Genomic DNA, 23,270 nt, shown 5'->3' with positions numbered 1-23,270 from the left:
TGCTGGCTTGGCTTTAGAGTGACCTCAGGGTTTCAGGAAATAGAATTTCAGGAATTTTACTTATTCTTCTGGGGTCCTCCAGCTTAGGGTTAAGTTAAGGGCAGGCTAGGCCTCTGAGGGTGCTGCTGGCAAAATGGAGACCAGGGACTTCATCTGGTCCTGCCTCTGAACTTCAGTCAAGAGTCAGACCGTAATGGTATTGATCATAAAGCATTCTTGGAGTTGCCATGTGGTGGGTTTTCAGGTGATTACAGTCTAATCAAACTGGGAGAAAATGCACTTGAGTTTTTGTGGGTTTTTTTTTGTTTGTTTGTTTGTTTGTTTGCTACCCCGAGGCATATGGAGTTTCTGAGCTAGGAATCAGACCTGAGCCGCAGCTGCAACCTATGCTGCAGCTGCGGCAACACTGGATCATTTAAGCCACTGTGCTGGGTAGGGTTGGAACCTGTGTCCTGGCGCTGCAGAGACACCGAGGATCCTCTTGCGCCACAGCAGGAACACCCACTTGATCTTTTTATAGTTTAACCACTTAATGAATCAGCACTTGAAGAAGAGACAGACCTCATAATTAGAGCAAAGCTGTCAAGACTAAATAGTTTGTTTTTACAAGGAGTATAATTTATACGATTCTTAGCTGTTAATGCACTGAAGCTTATTCACTCCTTAAAAAGCCTTGAGGTCATTCATCTTTCAAGATACGCCTTGGTTCTGGCTCACTTATACCTTGCACATAAAAGAGGAATAAAAATATGAATCCCACTCATGGGGTACAGGTAAATACATTTTCTGGAGAAATGAAGGTACATGCATTTGCAAGGTTTCTTGGTAGAAAGGCCCAGCTCTTATTCATTATTATTATTCATTCTTAGTTATTATCTTTAGTCTCCATTCCATTTTCTCTATATAGTCTTTTCACTGACATTAGAAAAATAAATTGAGAGAGTTGAAATGTATATGTGTGTATGTGTATCAAGGAATGTGTATGTGTATAACTAAGAGATAATTTGGAAGTCCTTTCTACCATTACCAATATTGTACATTTTTTTTTTTTCTTTTTAGGAACACACCTGAGGCATACAGAAGTTTCCAGGCTAGGGTCTGAATCGGAGCTACAGCTGCTGGCCTACACCACAGCCATATTAATGTGGGATCCTAGCCATGTCTGTGACGTACACTATAGCTCAGGGCAACACTGGATCCCCAACCCACTGAGTGGAGCCAGGGATGGAACCCGCATCTTCACGGATACTATTTGGATTCATTTCCTCTGCACCACAACGGGAACTCCCCCTTTTTTTTTTTTTAATAATTGCGGGTTTATTGATGGCCATTACCTAGTGCTAAGGAAAACATTAAAAGATGGAAACATCTGGTCAGTTTCCATTCCCCTTCCTGACTTTGTTCAAGTTTTTGCCTATTAAAAATTATTCCCGTTGCCTCTGTGGCCCTTTTCAGGACCTTGTTCGTTCAAAGTTTCAATGAAGCAATGATGCAACCTAGTGAATTTGGAGCTAGAAAGGACCACGGAAATAGCTGAGCCAGAATTTCCCCAAAGCGTATTCTCTAGATCTCTAGTCCCAAGAGAGATCCTATGGAAAAAAAAAAAAAAAAAGAGAGAAAGAGATTTGGTGCAATATGTTTGAGGGAAGCTGGCTATTACATCCTCTTTAGAGATTCACAGACCCTTTAGCCTATGAAAGGCTGTGAAGTTTTGCAGTCAAGAAACCTTTTAAACATTTCTACCCCTGCATTTTGTAGGTCTGGTCACTGAACCTTTTGAAGACTATCTCTTTCCATTTTCCAGAATGATCATCCTGCAGGACTCACCTGAGGAGTCAGGGGAGATGCTGATTGTCCATTCCAGAGGTAAGGAAACGGAGCACACTCCCCTCTGGCTTCCCCTAAACCTTGTTTACCCAAGAGAACCTGGGTAAATATGGATAATGGAATTCCAAGCTGAAGAGAACTAGCTTCATTAACCAAAACCCCGAACTCTTTGGGTAACTGACTTACCCAAAGTCACAAGTTAAGCAGTGTCGGTGTCTAAACTCCAGAATTTCCTCACATCTACTTTCTCCCTTCCACCATCCCCAAAATGCTCTCTCTGCTAGATGAGGACAGTTTTCTGAAATTATGATAGCTTGCAGTTTGTTTTAGCTTAGGTTAAGTCTTTTTTCTCAGGGGAGTACAAGCCCTGTTCACAAAACTCCACCTGACCCACTCTTCAGCTTAATAGACACTTCGTTCTCTCTGGAAAAGCAGCCGGGCTGCCCAGGGCACAAGGACGGCTCACCCTATTGAGCTCCTTTAGAGCTTTTCCTCAAATCTATTTATGTTAGTCTAACTTTATGTAATTAAATTAAATATTACTAATTACTTTATGTAATTAAATTAAATATTACAAAGCATCTTGAAGTAGGAATGCAGAAGACCCATTTTTCTAAAATCCCTTAAAAAGAGTTTTTAAAAAAATTGTTTCTCTTCCAATTTAGAAAGCCTTGCAAGGACGGAATAGACAAAGAGTTGTTCAAAATTACTGCTAAAGTAGTTGTGGGTGAAGCAAGTGTAAATACTGGAAAAAATAATGACAATTTAGAAGGATTTGCATGCAGTTTGTTTTACAAGTCCCAACCTAAAGAAAACTGAAACCAGAATTTATAGAATGTGGTTCTATAAACCACATGCAAGGAAGACAATCTGGAATTTCAGTCAGTAAATTTATTTTTTTAAAGGCCTTGATGCTTTTTGAAAAGATTAGTGAGTGAATAAATATTTATATGTCTTAAGTTAAAATGAAATGTTTGAGGACGCTATTTTTAAATGACTCTTTGCTTTATCGAGCCTTTAGAAAGAGGTGACTAGCAGTATATACAAACCAAACAGTTTAGAGAGATTGTTCTTATGTGTTTAAACAATTTTAAAAATGCTTTTTAATGTGGCTTGAAAACTGCCACATCCCTGTGTGGCAGGTTAAAATTTTGAATTGTTTTCTGTTGGATTTTGCTTCTCTTTATACCTTGGGTCCTTGGACCACTGAAAGGAAATTGCCAGCTGAAGCTAATTGCCTCAGGGAAGGGGGGCAACCAGGGGAGCAGGAATGAAAACCACAGCTCAGAAGCAGTCCTTATGAACATCTGGACTTGACCCTGGGAGAAAAGCCAGACAGAGGAGAGTCTGCAAGTCTCAAAGGATCATTTTCAAAATAAACCCAAGAACAGAACTTGAGGGGTGATTCTATGGGAGTGTTTTCTTACCGGGAGAGCCAGAGATGGCAGTGATAAAAACGCTTATTGGGAGACCAGAAGATTCTAAAGGGAATAGAATGAGAGAGCAGAGTTCCTGATCCTCTTTTGACTACCAGTACAGTAAAAAATGGAGAGTTTACCTCTTGAACCAGTATTAAAAAAAGGGAACGCAGCAATATGTCCCCTTCCAGTTGACCTCAAGCCTATCTGATCCCATCTAATTTAAAAATGCTGGCCAGGAATCCTAGGTATTTCTTGACCTACAGTTTAGAAAAGAGTGCGTAAAGCATGATGGGTGTGAAGTCAGGGACTGTGGTTCCTCCAGCTGTGTTCTTCCGTCTCAAGGCAGTTTTGGCTATTCGGGGTCGTTTGTGTTTTCCCTACAGATGTTAAAGGGAGGCTCATTTCGCTCCCTATGAACTCCTAGGGTGGAAACCTGGTGTGGGCCCAGGTGAGGCAGATCTGGGAGCCTCACAGATCTCCACCTGCATCCCAAGCTTGAGGATGGCGCGCCTTTGACGGAGGCCTCGTGTTCAGGCTTGATTGGCAGTGGGACTGGCGAGGGCCCTGGGCTGACTCGGTGGATGGGTGACCTCAGAGAACCCCTCGCTCCTTGGCTGGGCGAGAATTCTGAGAAGTCGAAGATGCCGCGAAAGAACTGGAGGCCTGAGGTGGGGGGCGGGGCGTGGAGGACACAGGTGCACCCACTTCCTGACCATAGGCTGTGGTGAGGACCACAGGTGTTGGTGGTACTTGGATACAGAGGGCCTGAGGGCCGGACCGGGGTAGCTGCTTCCCAGCAGACGCCAAGGAGGGGGGAGGGATGAAGAGCAGCTTCGACGCCGGCGAGGGGAGGCTGTGAGGAGGCAGCAGCCTCCCAGCATGAAGGAAGAATATGTAGTTGGACCAAATCTCTCTCTAAAAGAGAAAACCTCTTGCAGAATGACTTTGATGACACCGGGATTCCAACGTTTCCGTCTCGATGGGAGTCGGGGTCTCGAGAGGTAAGCTGAATTTACTTGTAGAAGATAAGAAAAAAGTATTGTCTTTGCAGGTGTGATCCGTCGTCATTGCAGATTTTAAACCTGATATACCTGCAGGAAAGAATTTGGGGGTGTGTGAAAGCAACATGCAGTGCCTACCGTTGTTTTTTTTTAACACTCGCTCAGTGCCAATGTTCTAGACACTGTGCTGAACATTGAGTCAGAAAAATTCCCTGTTGGCTTGGCTCACGGGCAAAATGAGAACACAATAGATGAAGAGACAGGGTGGTGGGGAACGGGGTGGATGCACCGTTGTGAATGCGGCATATTTAGGAAGGACAGACAAAAAAAGTCTCATGGTGTGTTACTTAGCAGTAATTGCTATATGGACGAAAACCGTGTGCTCGTAAGTCATTGATTTCACATCTCAGAAAGAGTACATAACTATCGAATTTTGCTCTTAACTCTGGCAGTGATCCAGGATCATCAGAAGCACCCTTGAGAAAGGGCTTCTGGCCCCCACTCGTGAAAACCTGAGGTTTGGCCTGGCCATCTGTGTATTCAGGATGTTTCCTTGGTGATTTGCTTTGCGGCTCCCATTGGTAGCCACTGCCAAAGAAGGTTATGTGTTTTTTTGCAAGTTCTCTATTTCTGCCTGATTATTCTTTTATGTGGCATTCTTAAGAGGAGAGGAATCATTTAGGCTATCTCACACATCTGTTTTTGTCAAGGAGGAAAATATCCTTAAACAGACTCTAATCATGTTTCATCCAGTTTTGCATGAATTAGGATACACTTTTACTAAGCTCTGTGAAAACTAAAAAAAAAAAAAAAAAAAACACAACACAAAAATGTGTTTGAAATATCATGCTAGGGATAGCCTATTCCTAACTCTTGAATCATAAGTGTTCTGAGGCAAAGACCTAGCTATTTCGGTTTTTAAGATGCTTAACCCACAGTAAAGGAGTCTTGTTGATTTTTGTTTTCTTATTTATTTATTTATTTTGTCTTTTTGCTATTTCTTTGGGCCGCTTCTGTGGCATATGGAGGTTCCCACGCTAGGGGTCCAATCGGAGCTGTAGCCACCGGCCTACGCCAGAGCCACAGCAACTCAGAATCCGAGCCGCGTCTGCAACCTACACCACAGCTCACGGCAACGCCGGATTGTTAACCCACTGAGCAAGGGCAGGGACCGAACCTGCAACCTCATGGTTCCTAGTCGGATTCGTTAACCACTGCGCCACAACGGGAACTCCTGATTTTTGTTTTCCATGGTTCTGGTGGCAAGGTGTGTTTGTTGAAATCCTAGCTCAAGTTGCTGAAATCAGTAGGTGCAAAGCACACTCTCTGAAAATAGGGTTGGTGGTATTTTGTTAGAACATGAACTTTTAAGTTAGAAATGAACCATTTTCTATGTGGAAAATCTAAGTAACAGGGATAATTCTGTACTCAAAACCTATTGGGTATTCTTTTGCCCCAATAGCCTTTTGCTATAGAAGGCCAAGGGCAGCAGTAAAAGTAATTCTGGCTTAAACAGTTGAAAGCAATTGTTGAAGATCTTTCTTTTTTCTTTTTTTTTCTTTTTTGTCTTTTTAGGGCCACACTTGCAGCATATGGAGGTTCCCAGGCTAGGGGCTGAATCAGAGCTACGGCTGCTGGCCTATGCCACAGCCATAGCAACACCAGATCTGAGCCACATCTGTGACCTACACTGCAGCTCACAGCAATGCCGGATCCCTAACCACTGAGTGAGGCCAGGGATCAAACCTATGTCCTCATGGATTTGTTTCTGTTGAGCCACAACAGGAACTCCAGATCTTTCTTAAGTAAATTTTTTCCCCATGTTATTAAAAATTTTTTATTGAGGTAGAAAACACATAAGATTTACCATTTTAATTATTTTTAAGTACACAGTTTAGTAGAGTTCAGTATATTTACATTGTTTTGAAATAGAAACTTTTCATCCCGAAGAGCTGGAACTCTATACCAATTAAACAATCTCCTTTTGCACTCCCCACCCCCCAGCCCCTAGTCACCACTCTTCTACTCTCTTTATCTATTCATTCAACGACTTTAGATGCCTCGTAGAGGTGGAATCATACAGTATTTGTCTTCTTTATGGCTGGCTAATTTCACTTACATAATGTCCTCAAGATTCATCCATTTTGGAGCATGTAACTAAGTGAGATTTTTGACTGTAAACGAGAGAGACTTTGGAGTCATAGGTTACAGGATTTTAGCACCTAAGTTTTCTCATTCAAGACCCAAGATCACATAAACCGAATGGCTGAATGGATATTGAGGTTTCAGCCCTTGACTAGTCATAAAGTTCATCTGTACTTTCTTTTTTTGAACTCATAATACATTTATTCAGCTTCTTCATTTGCCCCACCTGTACTTTCGTATTAAGTCAATGTCCTGGGTTACAGCACTCTGGTGGACCATTAACTACAGCTTTTAATATTCTCAGGCTGTCTTTTTTTTTCTTTTCATTTTTGGTCATCCCATCCTGCACCACAGCGGGAACTCCTCAGGCTGTTTTAAAAGGGACCAACTGTCTAGTGGTGACACTTAAGAACCCCGGCTGCTAGTTTGCTGTTATTGATAGTGGAGTTTTTCTTTTGATTTTTTTATTAGTGAAATTACTTCTATTTCATTGAGAGAACGGTTGAATTAAAAAAAAAAACTTGGAACTGTAAAACCTTTATAGGGGTCTCTTTCCCTTCATTCTTCCAAGTAAATAATGTTAATTGTGCATAAATTCCTTGAGAGCAGGGCCCATACATCTGCTCCGCCTTTGCCATCTCGCTGGTGTCTACACACAGGTGTTCAGTTACTGACTGTCTTCCTTAAGAGACACCTTCCATGTAAGTTCACCTTTCTATTTACCTAGAATGCTAGAAAACTTTCGATAAGTAGCTATTCCATACACAAGTTTTTCTTGCCTATTTAACTATGGTATGTTCAACTGGTTTTGAGCTTCCTAGAAGAAGTATGTTTCCTCCTATTTTTAAGCCAATTGAGGTTCAAAGCTTATATATAGATAAATGGCAGCCCTTCTTGATCCAGCCTTATTTATGATGGGTTTAATGAGATTGCCTTTCTGGTCACCTAGGAATAGGAAGTAATCATTGCTATTTTTTCATGGTTAGAAATTTTACAGATTAGTAGCTGGGCTATAAAAATGAAAGCCTGCTATCTAGTATTCCAAGCAAATATTAAGGGATAATTAAAACATCTTTCCAATGAGCATGTGCATCACCATGTCATTATTCCAATGGTAAAGGGTCTCCAAGGCAGTCGTTGGAAGATGTTATCTGTGATCCACAGGAGAGCCTTCTCTCATTTTCTTTCTTTTCTTTTTTTTTGTCTTTTAGGGCCACACCCATGGCTTATGGAGGTTCCCAGGCTAGGGGTTCAATTGGAGTTGTACCTGCCAGCCTACACCAGAGCCACAGCAACGCTGGGTCCTTAACCCACTAAGAGAGGCCAGGGATCGAACCCGTGTCCTCACCGATGCTAGTTGCGTTCTTTGACCACTGAGCCATGACGGGAACTCCAGTACCTTCATTTTCAAAGAAGTGAAATTGTATTACATCTGTTGGCAATTTCTTTTTTTAATAAATTTTATTTTTATTAGAGTTTAGTTGATTTATAGTATTGTGTCAATTTCTGCTGAATAGCATAGTGACCCAGTCATATACATATATATATACACACACATACACACATTGTTCTTCTCATAATAGTATCTTCCATCGTGTTCTATCCAAAGAGAGTGGATGTAATTCTCTATTCTGTACAGTAGGACCTCACTGCTTATCCATTCTATATTTGTTTTTTTTTTTTTTTTTGTCTTTTTTAGGGCCTCACCCACGGCTTATGAAGATTCCCAGGCTAGGGGTCGAATCGGAGCTGTAGCCACTAGCCTAAGCCACAGCCACAGGAATGCTGGATCCTTAGGCCATTGAGTGAGGCCAGGGATCGAACTTGCGTCCTTATAGATACCAGCCAGATTTATTTCCTCTGAGCCATTATGGGAACTCCTGCTTATCCATTCTAAGTGTAACAGTTCATTTGTCGACAGTTTCTATGTTGGTATGATCCACAGCAGAATGAGAGTAAGTTGAGAGAAATTTTGTGATTTAAGACAAGGCATGCAGAGTTGGGCTTGGCTTTAAAAAAAAAAAAAAAAAAAGTCAAGTAGTTCCAGACCAAAAATGTCATCCATTCATACCTTTTGTTTCCTATCGGCCAATTCAAATTTGGTAACAACTTAGAATAAAACACAACCTTTGGGTAAGTGACCTCAGGTGGACTAAGGTTTTTGTAGAGCAATGAAAACTCCATAAATGACTGCTTGGAATAAAGGCCAATTTGGTGGTTGGGAATCACTGCCATCTGCTCATGCCTGCTGCCTTTGCAGCATCTGGGGAACGTCCGTGGTGGAGCAAGATCCGTTACAAGCCTCAATGGAGTGACTCACCTCCTCTCCTGGGTAGAAATAAAGGATGGAGAAGGGATACCTCCTTTTCTAAATACATGAAAATATTGAAGAAAATGAGAATAGGAATCTTTCTTGACGTCATTGATAGCACCTAAAAACCAGGAAGGCTAACAAAAGGCTGGGAGGGGGTGGGAGAATTTCTGTAAGGATGGTTCCTTGCTGGGAATGAGGAGGAGTCGCAGTTCTAATCTTGGTTTCGGCCCACGAATTGCTTGAGGATAAGACACTGAAACCCTCCAGAGTTTTAATTGCTCCAACTGTGAGTAGAGAAAGCTTAATTAGGTGAGTACAAATAGAGCAAATACGTAACTCCTATGAGAAAGTTCTGGATGGTAAATGCCCACCAGGTAGACCGGTTTTCTCTCGGAGGACAAAGTTTATCAAGCACCTACTTTGAGTCACGTTTGGGCCACATCCCTTGCTTTACACAAACTGTGCAGGCCCCTGGAATGAAGGCTGGATCTTAGACATACTTGATTTTTCTCAGCACAGTGGTTGGCTTGGCCATGCTGTTTGTTGAACTGAATTGATTTTGCATAAATTCTCATACAAATTAAGGGAAAACAAATTTCTCTGCTGGTGGTGGAAGGGGATGACGGTAGTAATCACGCAAAGAAGGTCAAGATTAGATCCTTATGAAAAGGGAGGGTTTTTTCTCCCCTCATAATATGACTGAATTTTCCTTCATTTTATTTTTACTTTTAAAGAAAACTCACTGAAGTGCATTTGATTTACAATGGTGGTTCATTTCTGCTGTACAGTGAAGTGATTCGTTTTTATATATATTCATTTTTGTATTCTATTCCATTACTGTTAATCTCAGGATATTGAATATATTGCCCCGCGCTGTACAATAGGACCCTGTTTATCCATACTATTTATAATAGTTTGCATCTGCTAACCCCAAACTCCCAGTCCATCCTTCCCCTACCTACCCCCTCGGCAACTATAAGTCTGTTCCCTCCATGCATGAGTCTGTTTTGTTGATAAGCTCTTTTATGCGGTATTTTAAATTCCACATCTAAGAGATATCTAATGGTTTTGTCTTTCTCTTTCTGACCAACTTCGCCAAGGATGATAATCTCTAGGTTTATCCGTGTTGCTGCAAATGGCAGTATTTCTGAATTTCCTTTCATTTTGTATGGTTATCGGGAGAAATGTACCTTACACTGTTTGTGGATGGATTTGAAGTCTTAGAATAACCAGGAAGTTGCTCACTTTCAAGACGTCCAGTGACTATAGGATTGCTTATAGTGGGGTGTGATAGCTGGCTGAATCACCTGGCAAGGAAGTGACATAAAATTTCAACACTACAGCATGGCAATCTAAGACAGTTTCCTAATGAGCTGAATGATGGCAACTCTGTGAAATATTTAGCAGGAATTGTGACAAATCCCAATTCTTTTTACTGTATCCTAGCACTTTCCTGGTCTCTTTGGCAGCCCAGCTGCAGAAGGAGAGGTTAATTAACAAATGCTTCAGGTGATTCTGATACCTGCTAACGTTTGGGAAGCCCTGTTCTTTGATATTTAACACTCTGATGAGCCACTATGGGTTATTCTTAGGTCCACTTTGATTTTGAAAATAAAAGATTCCATTATATATTAACTTGGATATCGAAACTTCAACACACCAAAATCAAATTTCTTATATTCCTAGCAGCTAGTACTTAACCTAATGTGGGCCATCATTCAGGTGGGGCAATTTCAGTCCACATCAGTCATTGTGGCCAGAGGACCTGCTTGGTATAAAGCAGGGTGCTGGGTGCCAAGGGGTTTGGGGTGGGGGGTGGAACACGAATGAGTAAGACTAGTTCATTCCTTCCAGGGTCTCAGAATAAAGTAGGGTATTTAAAAACATAAACACTTAGCATAAATACACAGCATCTCATAAGGGCCCTGGAGGAATGCGAAGCCAGGGAGGGGACAGGGGTTGAGCTCAAATAGAAACGCGTGGTGCTGTGGGAGGTGGGTGAGCCTGGCCAAGGCAAGTCCTTTTTCTGCGCCCCAGTTTCCTTGCTTCTAGAATAATCTGAGATGAGGCTGGAACTGGGATTTGGAAATGCCCTTTGCTTTCTTGGAGGAGTTGGAGGAAGACAAATTGGAGCAACTCTGTGTCTCTTCTGCTCAAACCAGAACAGCAACTTGTGTGTGTTTATCAGCCCCCCCCGTGTAAGTTTTTGTTTGGCGAGAGGAAAGATTTCACAGCTGAAGACAAAAATAACCCTGGGACTAGATGATGTCAGGTTTGCTTTAGCTTTGTGGTTCTGTGGCCTTTTCTTCTTCATAATGTTCCAGGAGGATGCATTAGTAGGAAGAGATACCTTGAATTATTGCGGGCGTGGGGTGGGGTGGAATTGTTATGGACCTACAAGGTCTAATAATGTGCCTGTCAAACACAGCTTCTATTTATTACTCAAAGTGGGATATAAAAATAGTGAATTTCTGGAGTTCCTGCAGTGGTGCAGCAGAAATGAATCTGACTAGGAACCATGAGGTTGCAGGTTTGATCCCTGGCCTTGCTCAGTGGGTGAAGGATCTGGTGTTGCCATGAGCTGTGGTGTAGGTTGCAGACGCAGCTTGGATCTGGCATACAGCTTGGATCTTGGCTGGCAGCTGTAGCTCGGATTGGACCCCTAGCCTGGAAACCCCCATATGCCACGGGTACAGCCCTAAAGAGCAAAAAATAGAAAATAAAATTATAATGCATTCCTGGGAGTTCCTGTTGTGGTGCAGCAGAAACAAATCTGACTAGTAACCATGAGGTTTCGAGTTCAATCCCTGGCCTCACTCATTTGGTTAAGGATCTGGCGATGCCGTGAGCTGTGATGTAGGTCGAAGATGTGGCTTGGATCCTGCATTGCTGTGGCTGTGGTGTAGGCCAGCAGCTAAAGCTCCAATTTGACCCCCAGCCTGGAAACCTCAGAATGATGCAGGCATGGCCATTTATATATATATATATATATATATATATATATATATATATATATAGCGAATGCCTAGATTTTCCTTAAAAGGCATATTACCTTTCCCATTTTCCATCCTGATTTAAGAACACAGAATCATTTCTCTGACAGAATAAACCCTTTTGGGCTTGGATCAAAATTTCAAAAGAGATCAAGATCTCAACTGAAGAAAGAAAAATCATAGAGTTCAAGTTCTCATTATTACTTCTCCTCAAACGAAATCCCCCTCTTCAGTTAGTCTATTTATGAATAATTAGTGACTGAAATTATGTTCCCTCCCTAATTCACTGCCATATGTCTTGCTAGCTTGAAAACATTACGATAAGGATGACATTTTTTTTTTTCCCTCAAGCAGAAACCTCGAGAATAGGATTCAAATAAATGGCAAATGGGAAACCCATGCCTAGTTTGGCCTGGAAAGCTGTTATGTTTTACTTTCATAGCAATTTACCAACTCAGCCTTAATTAAAAGCTCTTCCAATGGTCACTGTTGGAAAGTCACCATTTCTTTAAAAAATTTTTGAAAGTCTTATTCTAAGCTGTGTGTAATAAGCTCAGCTATGACAATTATGCACACGAATAACTGAGAATGCTTAAAACACAGGAAATGAGCCTGAGTTAGAGGCCTTTGAAGTGAAATTTGTGGAGATTTAAAGTCGTGGGTGAGCTGGTAGAAACATGGCCACTCGGTGCAGCAGAGCTCAGGGAAGGAGCAGCCCAACTGGGACCCAAGGTGGTGATCAAGATTTAAAAAGCACCAAGAAAGCTGGAAAGAAAAAGAAACAAAGACGGAAACTGCTCATTGCAACTGGAAAGGGCACTGGAGAATGGAATCCCAAACAGGAGATAGGATAAATCCATTCCTGGGAGTTCTTTTGTAAACTTGGAGCGTTTCAGAATCAATAAATCCTTTGACTTTTGAAAATAATGATCACCGGATGGGGGGGGGGGGCGGAGAGAAGGAAAACAGCATACCAGCCCAGAAAAGGCTATTTCTGAAATACCAGTTACATTTGGATGCAAAATTTGCAAATTCTGTCTGTTGGGAGAATGTCGCTTCTGAAGACATTTTGCAGCCTTTATGAAAGGAGAGTGAGCCCTGACAAGTCTGAGACCTTCAAGTGGAGAACAGACTTGTGGCTGCCAAGGGGAAATTGGGAGGGAGTGGGATGGATGGGGAGTTTGGGGTTGGTAGATGCAAACTATTCCCTTTAGAATGGATAAGCAATGAGGTCCTACTGTTCAGCACCAGGAACTATATCCAATCTCTTGGGATAGACCATGATGGAAGATAATAAGAGAAAAAGAATGGGTGGGTGTGTATGTGTGTATGTATGACTGGGTGGCTGTGCTGTACAGTAGAAAATGGCACAACATTGTAAATCAACTATACTTTAAAGAAGAATTTTTTAAAAAGTCAGTGAAATAGACAAGTCCCTCTCTCTACTATAGCAAGATGCCCAGCAGTCTCACCAACCCTTACCGCCCCTGCTCAAGCAAGCCAATTAAAACCTCCAGAGGTAGCCACAGACTAACAGCAGAACATCTGAGAGTCCCTGTGCTGTCTGCCCCAGAATATATTCAACTGGCTGGAAACTCATCTGGTGCTAAATAGCCAAGGACAGGAATGATGCTTGAGAGACACCCACAGTCACGGCTGCACCAGCCAAATTGGCTGGCGGGCCCTTGCCTTTCCAGAGAACAGAGGAGCATGTGGAAGGTTTGGGCTCCTTGCCATCTGTCGAGAGTGGGCAGGAGTGCACGTGCAATCCCTGTTGGAACCGATGCTTGGGAGGTATTAATTTCCAGACTGAAGGGTCTGCTGCCCTCAGATAAGAACATTTTTCAAATGGAGACCAGGAGGAGCCACATGACACAAACAACGCTCTTCTCCTTGCTCTGGCCCATGACTCTGAAAGGGAGAAAATCCTTAGCCACTGCTTAGTTTGTCCTGAGCTTGAACATTCATCCACGTGCTGTGTAACACCATCATCACCATCCTTGTAAACAATAAGACCAGTTCTGGAACTGCAGCCCCATAGCACTTGCCTTTAACTTCTAGAACTTGCCCTGTGTAGTAACCTCCTCAGTGAAATTGAGACCTGCGTGCCCCTCTCTTCCATTTCTACTTGTGTTCCTAACCAGCAAGGTGTAAGAATTGAAAAAGAGCAGTAAGAATTAAATTTTTATTAAAAAAAAAAAAACTCCAGAATTCTGACCTTTCTAGCATCCCTCTTTCTCACCCTGAAAATCTTATCCTTTCTTCTAAAACTTGAACCAACATCTATAAACGATCAAATGAAACAATACAAAACATATAACTGACATGACTACCATATTTAAGGAGGTGGAGGTGGATGGCCCAACAAGTGTACTGTGATGGTTTCTATTAAAATCTTGTCCACGAGTTCTTGCTGTGGCTCAGCAGGCTAAGGACCCAACATTGTTGCTATGAGGATGCTAGTTCGATCCCTGGCCTTGCTCAGTGGGTTAAGGATCCAGCATTGCTGTAAGTTTCAGTGTAGATCGCAGATGTGGCTCAGATCCATTGTTGCCATGGCTGTGGTGCAGGCCGGCAGCTGCCAAAGTTCCCCTGGCCCAGGAACTTCCAAAGGTGTGGCCCTAAAAAGAAAAAAAAATACAATAAAATAAAGTTTGTCTAAACCTAGCACAGTGTACTTTGAAACTCCTGAGTTATTCCTCCAAAGCATCTGCCAACACTTTTATTTATTGAACAGGAAGCCCTGAAAGACAGAACTTCTGTTTCAGGATGCCCTGTTTAAGTTCTCTAGAGATTCCAACACATCAAGTCCTGTTAAGAATGTTAAGGATTCTACAGCATAGGTACTATTGATGTCTCCCTTTTACAAATGAGGCAAGTGTAGCACAGAGAAACACATAAACCAAGGAATCCTAAGTGGTGGGGACCAGGATACCAGTGAAGGAAGGCCAGCTCTGTAGTCTGTGCTTGTAGCCATTAGGCATCACTACCTCCCACCCAGCCCAGGAGCCTATACTTGCAGAAGGGTGGGGGGATAGTTGGTCACTGCAGGGGAGTGAGGGTGGAACAGAGGGCAAGATGGGGGAGAAGGAACCTATTTCAAGTACACTATGGTAGATTTCCCAGGGAATGGCTAAAGTGTCCAATAGAGGCAGGGGTTTGCCCTCAGGGCTGAAGGACCTGCAGGCAGGGGCCAATAGCATCCTGAATTTGCGCCAGTGGATAAGACATAGAGATGCTGGAGGTAATCTAAGAGTGATGGTTGTGGTCCAAGGCGCCTAATACCCTTTTCCCCATCAGTTTTGTTATCTTTATGTGTGTCCTCATTTCTGGAAGTCACCTCAAGCGTATTCTACTGTACATCATATACTAGAGTAATAAGCTACATGAGTACTTATACATGTGGACATCTGTCAAGTCATTAGACACATACCTGGCCTGCATCAAGGGTTGGCGCCATACAACTGTCATTTCATTATCTTAAATGGCAGCATAAGTCAGATCAGTCTTTTTTTTTCTTTTCTTTTTTTTTTTCTGGCTGTGCCCACAGCATGTAGAAATTTCTCAAGCCAGGGATGGAACCTGCGACACTGCAGTGACAAGTCCAGATCCTTAACTCACTGTGCTAGCAGCATAAATATGAGAAGACTTGGGCTTTGACAGTGGTTAAGCATAATTTGGGTGGTTCTTAAGGTAGCACACTATATATAAGGACATGGAGTACATACTGTTCTGGAGCAACAGTAATCATACTACACTTATCCTGTGAAAATTGTGTAAGTTAGAAGGTCAGTACCCGGGGGGGAAAGGGAAAATGCTGGATAATGTCAGGATGACCCAAAGTACATTTTCCCTCAGCTTGAGGGTGTGGAATGGTGGGGTAAAATGGGTTATAGAAAAAGAGGTTTAAAAAAAAAAAAGTAAATCAAGGAATTTGCCACCTCTCCCCCCTTTTAGACTGCATTTAAAAGAAAGGAAGCACTTTCACAGGTTTTCTCCTATCTGACAATAGGGAGAGGGTCTGATAGAGAAGAAAGTGCTGGGATATTAACATCCTGAGGGATGAGATGCTGCTGGCACATCTGTGTTGCCCTGGTTCCTTGCAATCATCTCTATTCAAGTCGAGCTGTGAAACACGCCTTACCTGTCATTATGGGGCTCGTGGACTAGCTTTGTGCTTTGTTGTTGTTGATTCAATATCGTGTCTGTTGCTATGAAAACGAAGCACTCCCCATGAAGGCCTGAAATACACAGACTGACTGTGGGAGGCATCGCGAGGCAGAGCAATTCTCATTGTGAATGCGTCTACACCAGTCACTTCGCCTCTTTGAGCCTCAGCTTCTTTGAAATAAGAAATACTTTGTTAGAGGCTAAAGAGAACCCTGTACACAACTAAGAGTTGGTGGAAAGTAGCCTAACTATCAGCCAGACCCAACCTGGGCCTTAAAGGGAGATAAGTATTCACATGACATTCAGGGGACTATATCTTAGAACTTGGGATTCAGAAACTAGAGATGCTTTCTGGAAACTTTCTCCACACGTTTTTTTTTTTTTTTTTTTTCTTCTTTCTCTGCTGAAAGAGTGATTTCTAGCAATGTTGCAGGTAGCTCCAGGGACAGGCATTCAGAGCAGAGATTACCTTGCTGGGGAGACAGGGCAGCAAGGGAATGTGGAAGGAGGGGAGCCTGGGGGTGTCTATTCGACAGAAGGAGCAGCAATGGATCCTTGAACTAGGGTGGCTGGTGGTGGTGGTGGTTCCTCTTCCCAGGAGAGGAAGGGGCAGATGCAAGGCAAATTGAGAAGCTGGATTGAAGAGGAAGGCAGAGCTCAGGAAGGGGGTTGTAAGCATGGTGTCCCAGCCACCCCGAGCAGCCGCCGTACAGATTCCCCAAGAGCCAACCACTGTACAGCTATGCAAAGGGCTGGGGAAACACCTGGGTAGTCTGTGACATGCACTCCCCAGGGGGAGTTTGCCCAAGATAACACGCATGCCAAGTCAGAGATGCCTGAACATGGATACAGTTGATCAACAAGGAAGACGGGTGAAGGCCTTGCCCCTTCTCCACTCAGTTTCAGAGGCATCTTGAGTCATTTTAATCTCCTTGGTAGGCACTTGGGAAAGAGCTGAAATTCTCACATCTCAGGTCCTTAGTGTTGTTTGAAGCTTCCTATTGGCAAGTGTGTATCTGTCCCTTGGGAATCACTGAGGGACCTTTATACCATCCACTGATGTTACCAAGTTTTCACATGCAAGTGTGGCCCACTGCAGGCCATGGGGATTCCTGATGACTTTAACTGGGAGATGAGGCTGGAAAGTTGGGTTGAGGCTAGAGTGTGAGTGACTTTACATTTTTAACTTCCTGGATTGATAAGGGGGAGCTTCGGATGGTTTTTGCACAGAGTACCTTAGTCAGAGCATTGCTTTAGCAAGATAATATCCAGTGGACGAATGGATTCTTGAGTTCTGCTGTCTAATAGGAACCTGCAGAAAAGTGCTAGGTGCCAGGTAATAGGATTGTATTAGCCACTGTGATATGCCAGGCCCTGTGCTAAATAAGTGCTTGGCCTATATCATCTCACTTAGTCCTTCCAGAGATGCTGCAGTGTTAGCACTTTCATTTTATGAAGGGTACATAGAGGTTCAGAAAATTTAGGGCACTTGCCTAAGGCCACACATCTAGTAAGTGACAAAGCCAGCTTTGAACAAAGACCCATTGGGCTTCACACCTGTGCTCTTAACTAGCAAACAAAGAAAATGACAATAATAAGGAAGAGCTGGTGCAAGAGGTACTCTGAAATAGAGGCCACACGATTAGAAAAAGCTGCTTAGGAGGCAAGTCATCTGAAGATTTTCTGCTGATGAAAAGAAATTTTTCTGTTTACATCTAGCACTTTGGAATGTAGGAATGAAATCACAAATGCCTTGCGGCAGAACTAGTAGGCTGGAATGGATCTGCCAGTCTGGTTGCACTCACTATTTCTCTGTTGTGCTATTAGCCAGGCTACCCCTGAGTTCAATAACATTGCGGTGTATTTTCAAGTTTCTACCTTTCCTCTGCTGCCACCTGGAGTGACCAGTTTATGCCCCATTTCTTTTCCAGAGTATAGCATTGCCACGTACCTCACCCTTCAGATTTCCCCTGAGATGAATGGTTGTGTTGTGCTGTGTTGTATTGGGCTTTCAGTTAGTGCATGGCTTGATTTCCCATTCTGTTCCACCCCACCCAAGGATGCATGTCAAGTATCCATGAAGCAATGTCCTTTGCTGTAAAAGGTCTTGTTGACCAGAGAACAATCAATGGTCACACCCTCTTCCAAGGAAGAGATCACTGCTTGTCAATTGCTTCCCCTTCCTGATCGTTGCACAGACTGTTGAGTGCTACATTCTGATTCATATGCTTAATTTTATGCCAGTTTCCTGTGTTCCTCTGGCAAAAGTGAAATTTCCAGGGCTGAGAATTGCTAGAAAGGATTATTAATTTTTTTTTTTTTTTTTTTTGCGCCTCTGGAACAACAGCCCACACGATTAAGGGTTCAACTTGTAAATTTATAAAACTGTAGTTCTGCTACCTTGATAATCACTATATGGTGACAGGGACTATTTAATTTCCTAATATACTGGTGCAATTTGCCTTCCTTTGATACCTCAACAGGGGTAGAAGGCATGTTTCCGACAAGCATTCTTTCATGATCCAAACGTGGAAAGGAAGAAAGTGAAACTGGAAATTGAGATGCCGGCTGTCTTGGTTTAGCTTTGCCATTTCCAATCTGGGTAATATTGGGCAAGATCATTCAATATTCTGAGCCAATTTCCCCAATTATAAAGTGGGAAGACTACTTCAAAGTCATCTAAGGATTTGAGAAAAAATATGGATATGTGTGTGCATACGTTGCTTCTCTGTGCATGATGGTAAAATCACTACCAGAAAAACTTAAATAGTGCCTGCAACTCCTACATAACTGAGAAAGCTTGGTGTGGTGGAAAGAACATGTGTTTAGTTAGAAGACTCAAGCTGGAAGCCTCACCCTGTCAATATCTATGAGTGTGTGGTTTTGAGAATGTGCTTAAACTTGATGAATTTCATCTTTAAACAAAAGGCAAGGGGTTAGCAGGAGAGGGTTGTTGAGACAATTGAAAATGTTTGTCCACCATAAATTGTCAAGTAGTATGTAAATATCAGAATAAATAGAACAACCCAAGAATGCCTTTCTGAAGGGTCATAAGCACATGTTGTAGTAAATTAACTAGATCAGAGAGTCAACTACCTCCTTACCTTGTTTCTGAGCCCTGCTATGGGATAAACAGTTCCAGTTCACTGCTCAGCATCAAAATACTTCATTCGAAACCATTAATTGGAGTTAACTGCAATAAAATCTACTTTGGACTTATGATGAGAGTAGATGACTGTTGGGACCCAGGAGGAGATAGACACCTAGCACAGAGTTGGATTTGAGGTTCTGGAGTTCAGAAGAGTGTTCTAATGAGAGATCTAGATTTTGAAATAGAGACATCTTGGTTTTTGGGGGGTTGTTGTTTTGTTTTTTTTTTTTGCTTGTTTGGCCTGCCTTTTGATTATACTCTATGCTCACATGTAAAATCTACTTTTGAGTTGTAAATGGGAGTTCAAAATACATCATCTCTGAGTAAAGTGACCTGGTAGCATTATTTTTACATAAAACTTTTTTGTTGTACTTATATTTAGTAACAGATTCATGGTTTGTTTGTTTTAACTTTCAAAATTTCAAAGAATGTTTTATCTACAAATGCAGAAATTTTAGTTTGCACTACCTCTATCACAACCCTTAGCAGTAGTGTTATGAGTTGTGAGTAGTTCTATGCTGGGCAGTGCCTATTTATCTCCAACTTAGACATGAAGGCTGAGCACTGTTTTTAACCCTGAGCAAGTCACTTTCAGGCCCTGGCCCCTCCTGGGACAGACCTGGCTTCCCCAGAGTTGTTATAACTCAAATTTTTACCTGCTCTTTTAAGGCAAATGTGTATGGAAAAAACAGTATTGTGAAAATATTTTCTTTTGCTATAAGCAATTCAGCCAGAAAATCACACATGCCAAAAAGTCTAATACATTTAAAGATTTTCATACTCCAAGACATATGTACCTAAATAAAATATAATTTATTTTTAGAGCTACAGGTACAGAGAAGAGCAAACTAGTAAACTCAGGTTGCCCTCCTGCATTTATTAGATTCAGGAAAAATAAAACAACCCAAGTAACTTGCATATATAGTATTTTGACTACCTTTAGGCTAAAGACAAAAACAAACAAACAAACAAAAAACCCACTAAAACAAAAAACCAAAATCTCATGCAAACACTGTTTTAGTAAGTAGGTTTGTTTTTCTGCAGAGAGATGGGACAACAATTTGGGAAGATACTTTCTGTGTATCTGAGAGTTGATCATCTAAGTAAGCACGTTGTGGCTGGAGGTGGCCATGCTTCTCACAGTCAGGAGGAAATGCAAGAGCCAACACTGGTGCTGGATTGAAATCTGAGATAACAGTATAAGCCAGGGCTTCTCACCTTCAGAACTACTGACATTTTGGGTCAGATCATTCTTTGTTGTGAGGGGCTGTCTTGTGCTTTGTAGGATATATAGAGTATCTCTGGCTTCTACTTATCAGATGTGAGTGGTACCCTCCTTAGCTCTGACAACCAAAATTGTCTGTAACCATGGCCAGATGCCCCTGGGCTGGGGGAGGAGGAGGGGGCAAAACCTCCTTGGTGGTGGGAGTTCCCGTCATGACACAGTGGAAACAAATCTGACTAGGAACCATGAGGTTGCAGGTTCGATCCCCGGCCTCGCTCAGTGGGTTAAAAATCCAGTGTTGCTGTGAGATATGGTGTAGGTCACAGACACGGCTCAGATCTGGCGTGGCTGTGGCACAGGCCAATAGCTGTAGCTCCAAATGGACCCCTAGCCTGGGAACTTCCACATGTCACAAATGTGGCCCTAAAAAGCAAAAACAAACAAACAAACAAACAGCTCCCTGGTGGATAGCCACTGGTCTACGTGATTGGTTTTTAGTAGATGTGGATAGAGGGGTGTGTGTGTGTGTGCACGCAAGTGCATGCACATACATTTTCTATTTGCATTGAAAGGACTTGCTTGGAAGCAATGAGACCATCATCGTAGCCATGAGTACATCTAGCACTGGCCCAGGCCCTAGGTTCTAAGTACCATTCTTGACTAAAAGGAATCGGGGCTCCTTGGGAAATAGCTTCTCTATTAAATTCAAGGCTGAGACTAGGAAAACACAAGATGATCCTGCAACTACTCATTATGTTGTTAAGTAAGGAAAAGCTTAAGAAATACTGGAAATACCACAATAACATAGGAATTTGCTTGAAGGTGTTCCCTCTGACCAAACCTGGGACAACAGAGTCAGAAGGTTTGAACAGCAAAATAAATCATAATTGAATAAAAACACACAATCCATATTAAATAGAGCTTTTTTTTTTTTTTAACAGTAGGTTATCAACTGAATCCAGAAGTGATGATGATTCTATCATTAGATCGCATAGGCTGGTTAATAAATGATTCAGGCAGGAATAAACAATAAAATTGGGTGAGAATGGATAAATAATATTGCATTTACATCCAAAAATTTTTTGAAAACAGTGGCTTGATTGAAGGTCATAGTATTCTTTTTTCTTTTTTCTTTTTTTTCCCCTAAAGCTGCACCTGTAGCATATGGAAATTCCCGGGCTAGGGGTCAAATCAGAGATACAGCTGCAGGCCTATGCCTTAGCCAGAGCAACACCAGATCTGAGCTGTGAATTTGACCTATTTCCACAGCTCATGGCAACACTGGATACTTTAACACAATGAGCGAGGCCAGGAATTGAACCGGCATCCTCAGAGATGTTAGTTGGGTTCTTAACATGCTGAGCCACAACAGGAACTCCTCCAAGTACAATTTTCTTTTCTCGCCCTTTTGGAGGATTTCATTTTTAGATGGAAGGAACTTCAGAGCACAGCAAAGTTGCTCACCTAATCTGATCACACTCAAGCCAAGATCTTGAAGTCTGAGGTTAGTAAGGCGTAACATACTTTCCCTGTGGATTTGAAAGGGAATTTGAAATGAGTAAGATAGCAAAGCATATTCCACAGACCTGACTGTTCCAGCCATGGCTTTGGGTCACTGCATCTGTGTCCCAGGAGAGGAGCCCCTGCAGTGCTGAGGTGTCCGAAGCTATATTCGTGGTTTTCTGCTGAGTGCAGACGTGATGGCAATGCTGGGAAGTGCTCTCAGAGCTACATTTTGTCCAGCTATGACTTTCAGAGGCAGCCAGGGACACCACTGCAAGTCATAGGGAGGCCACCTAGGGGACAACTGAGGCTGTGGTGTGTGCTGAGAAATGATTCCATCAATGGCTGTTTAGGGGCATATGAATCCACCTCACATTTTCTATCCCTCTGATACGTGTATTTTAGCAGAAGTGGCAAGTAATCTGGATTAAGTTTATTTCTCTCCGCTGAACTTTAAATTCTTTCTGCTGTGGATTTCTGTGGTCTCCTTGTGGCAAAACTGCCTTGCCATGTTTGTCAAAGCTTTCTGCAAAGGGGAGAGGTTTGGCTATGGGTCAAGCAGCCTTAGCCAGAGTGTAAAGTTGCTTGAAAACTACAAAAGGAACAAACCTGAGCACCCCAGGGACGGGGTACAGAACTGTGCAGGTGGGGCAAGGAGCATGCAGCTTTTAGTGAAGTGTTGCTATTCCCCAGGCTGAATAGCAACATGATGGCTCTTCAGAAAGGTGGGGAGAGTTTTAGTGTAATCATACTGAATGAGACGGGATTGAGGGGAGTATTACCTGAATTTAGCCAAAACACTGAGATTTCAGAAAGTTAGAAGGCTTATGAGAAATGAACAGCAGTATCTTGACCTGACAAAGACTCTCACCTCTCAAGGACCCAATACCTACAGGTGAGAAATAATAGCAGGTGACCCACCAATCATGGAGCTGAGGGAAGATCGGGCCCCATGACTCCAGTCCCACTGGCCTCATTTTCACAGAGCAAATCTCATGCAAGAGCTGAGAGTCAAGTTCAGAGCCCTCACCATGGCTTACAAGGCCTCCTGTTTCTGATGCCAGCTGATCCCTGCCCTCTCTCCCACTCCTTCCCCACCTAACACTGCAGCATCCAAGCTAAGTGAACTTGGGTTCTTTGTACTCCTGGTGAATTCTCTGCCTGTGCTATTCCTTCTGCCAGCAACATGGCCCCTTCTTTGTCCTTAGCAGCCCCCTTGACTTAAACTGTTAAGTACCCCTTCTTCCAGGAAGCCCTCCCTTCTCTGCCCCTGAAGTCTGGGTTAGTGATCCCTCCTATATCACCCTGTGCTTGATGACTTGTTTATGTAACTATACTCACTCCCTTAATGAAACCAATACTGTTCTTGACTAAGTGCCAGTACTAATAATTGTGTTAATAGTAAGACAAGTGCTAAGCCAGGAGTTAAGAGCTAGCATGCATGTTTTTATTTTCAGCACCAGCAGAATCTGGCATATATAAGCTCTCTATAAATATTAGTGGGATGAAAGAAGGATCCG

The 23,270-nt window shown here is 42.5% G+C and overlaps 2 protein-coding genes across 28 annotated transcripts in view; one reads left to right on the top strand and one right to left on the bottom strand.

Annotated features, from left to right (window-relative positions):
- Positions 1-23,270, bottom strand: part of DLGAP1 (DLG associated protein 1) — a 1,399,633-nt gene that overhangs the window by 348,388 nt on the left and 1,027,975 nt on the right. The gene's annotated exons all lie outside the window — the stretch shown is intronic.
- The window catches only part of LOC146402737 (uncharacterized), a 409,060-nt gene that overhangs the window by 282,434 nt on the left and 103,356 nt on the right, over positions 1-23,270 (top strand). Inside the window, exons 4-5 of the transcript XR_014807688.1 lie at positions 1,805-1,866; positions 3,041-4,249. The gene's annotated coding sequence lies outside the window, so the exon portion shown is untranslated. The remainder of the gene's footprint in view (positions 1-1,804; positions 1,867-3,040; positions 4,250-23,270) is intronic.

This window comes from Sus scrofa, chromosome 6 (genome assembly GCF_054392235.1).
Source record: "Sus scrofa isolate SSC_HxYL_T2T_F1_AM1 chromosome 6, Sscrofa_HxYL_maternal_Yorkshire_Landrace_v2.0, whole genome shotgun sequence".
NCBI lineage: Eukaryota > Metazoa > Chordata > Mammalia > Artiodactyla > Suidae > Sus > Sus scrofa.
Note: the sequence above shows the minus strand (reverse complement) of the source record. Positions and strands in the feature narration are given on the sequence as shown.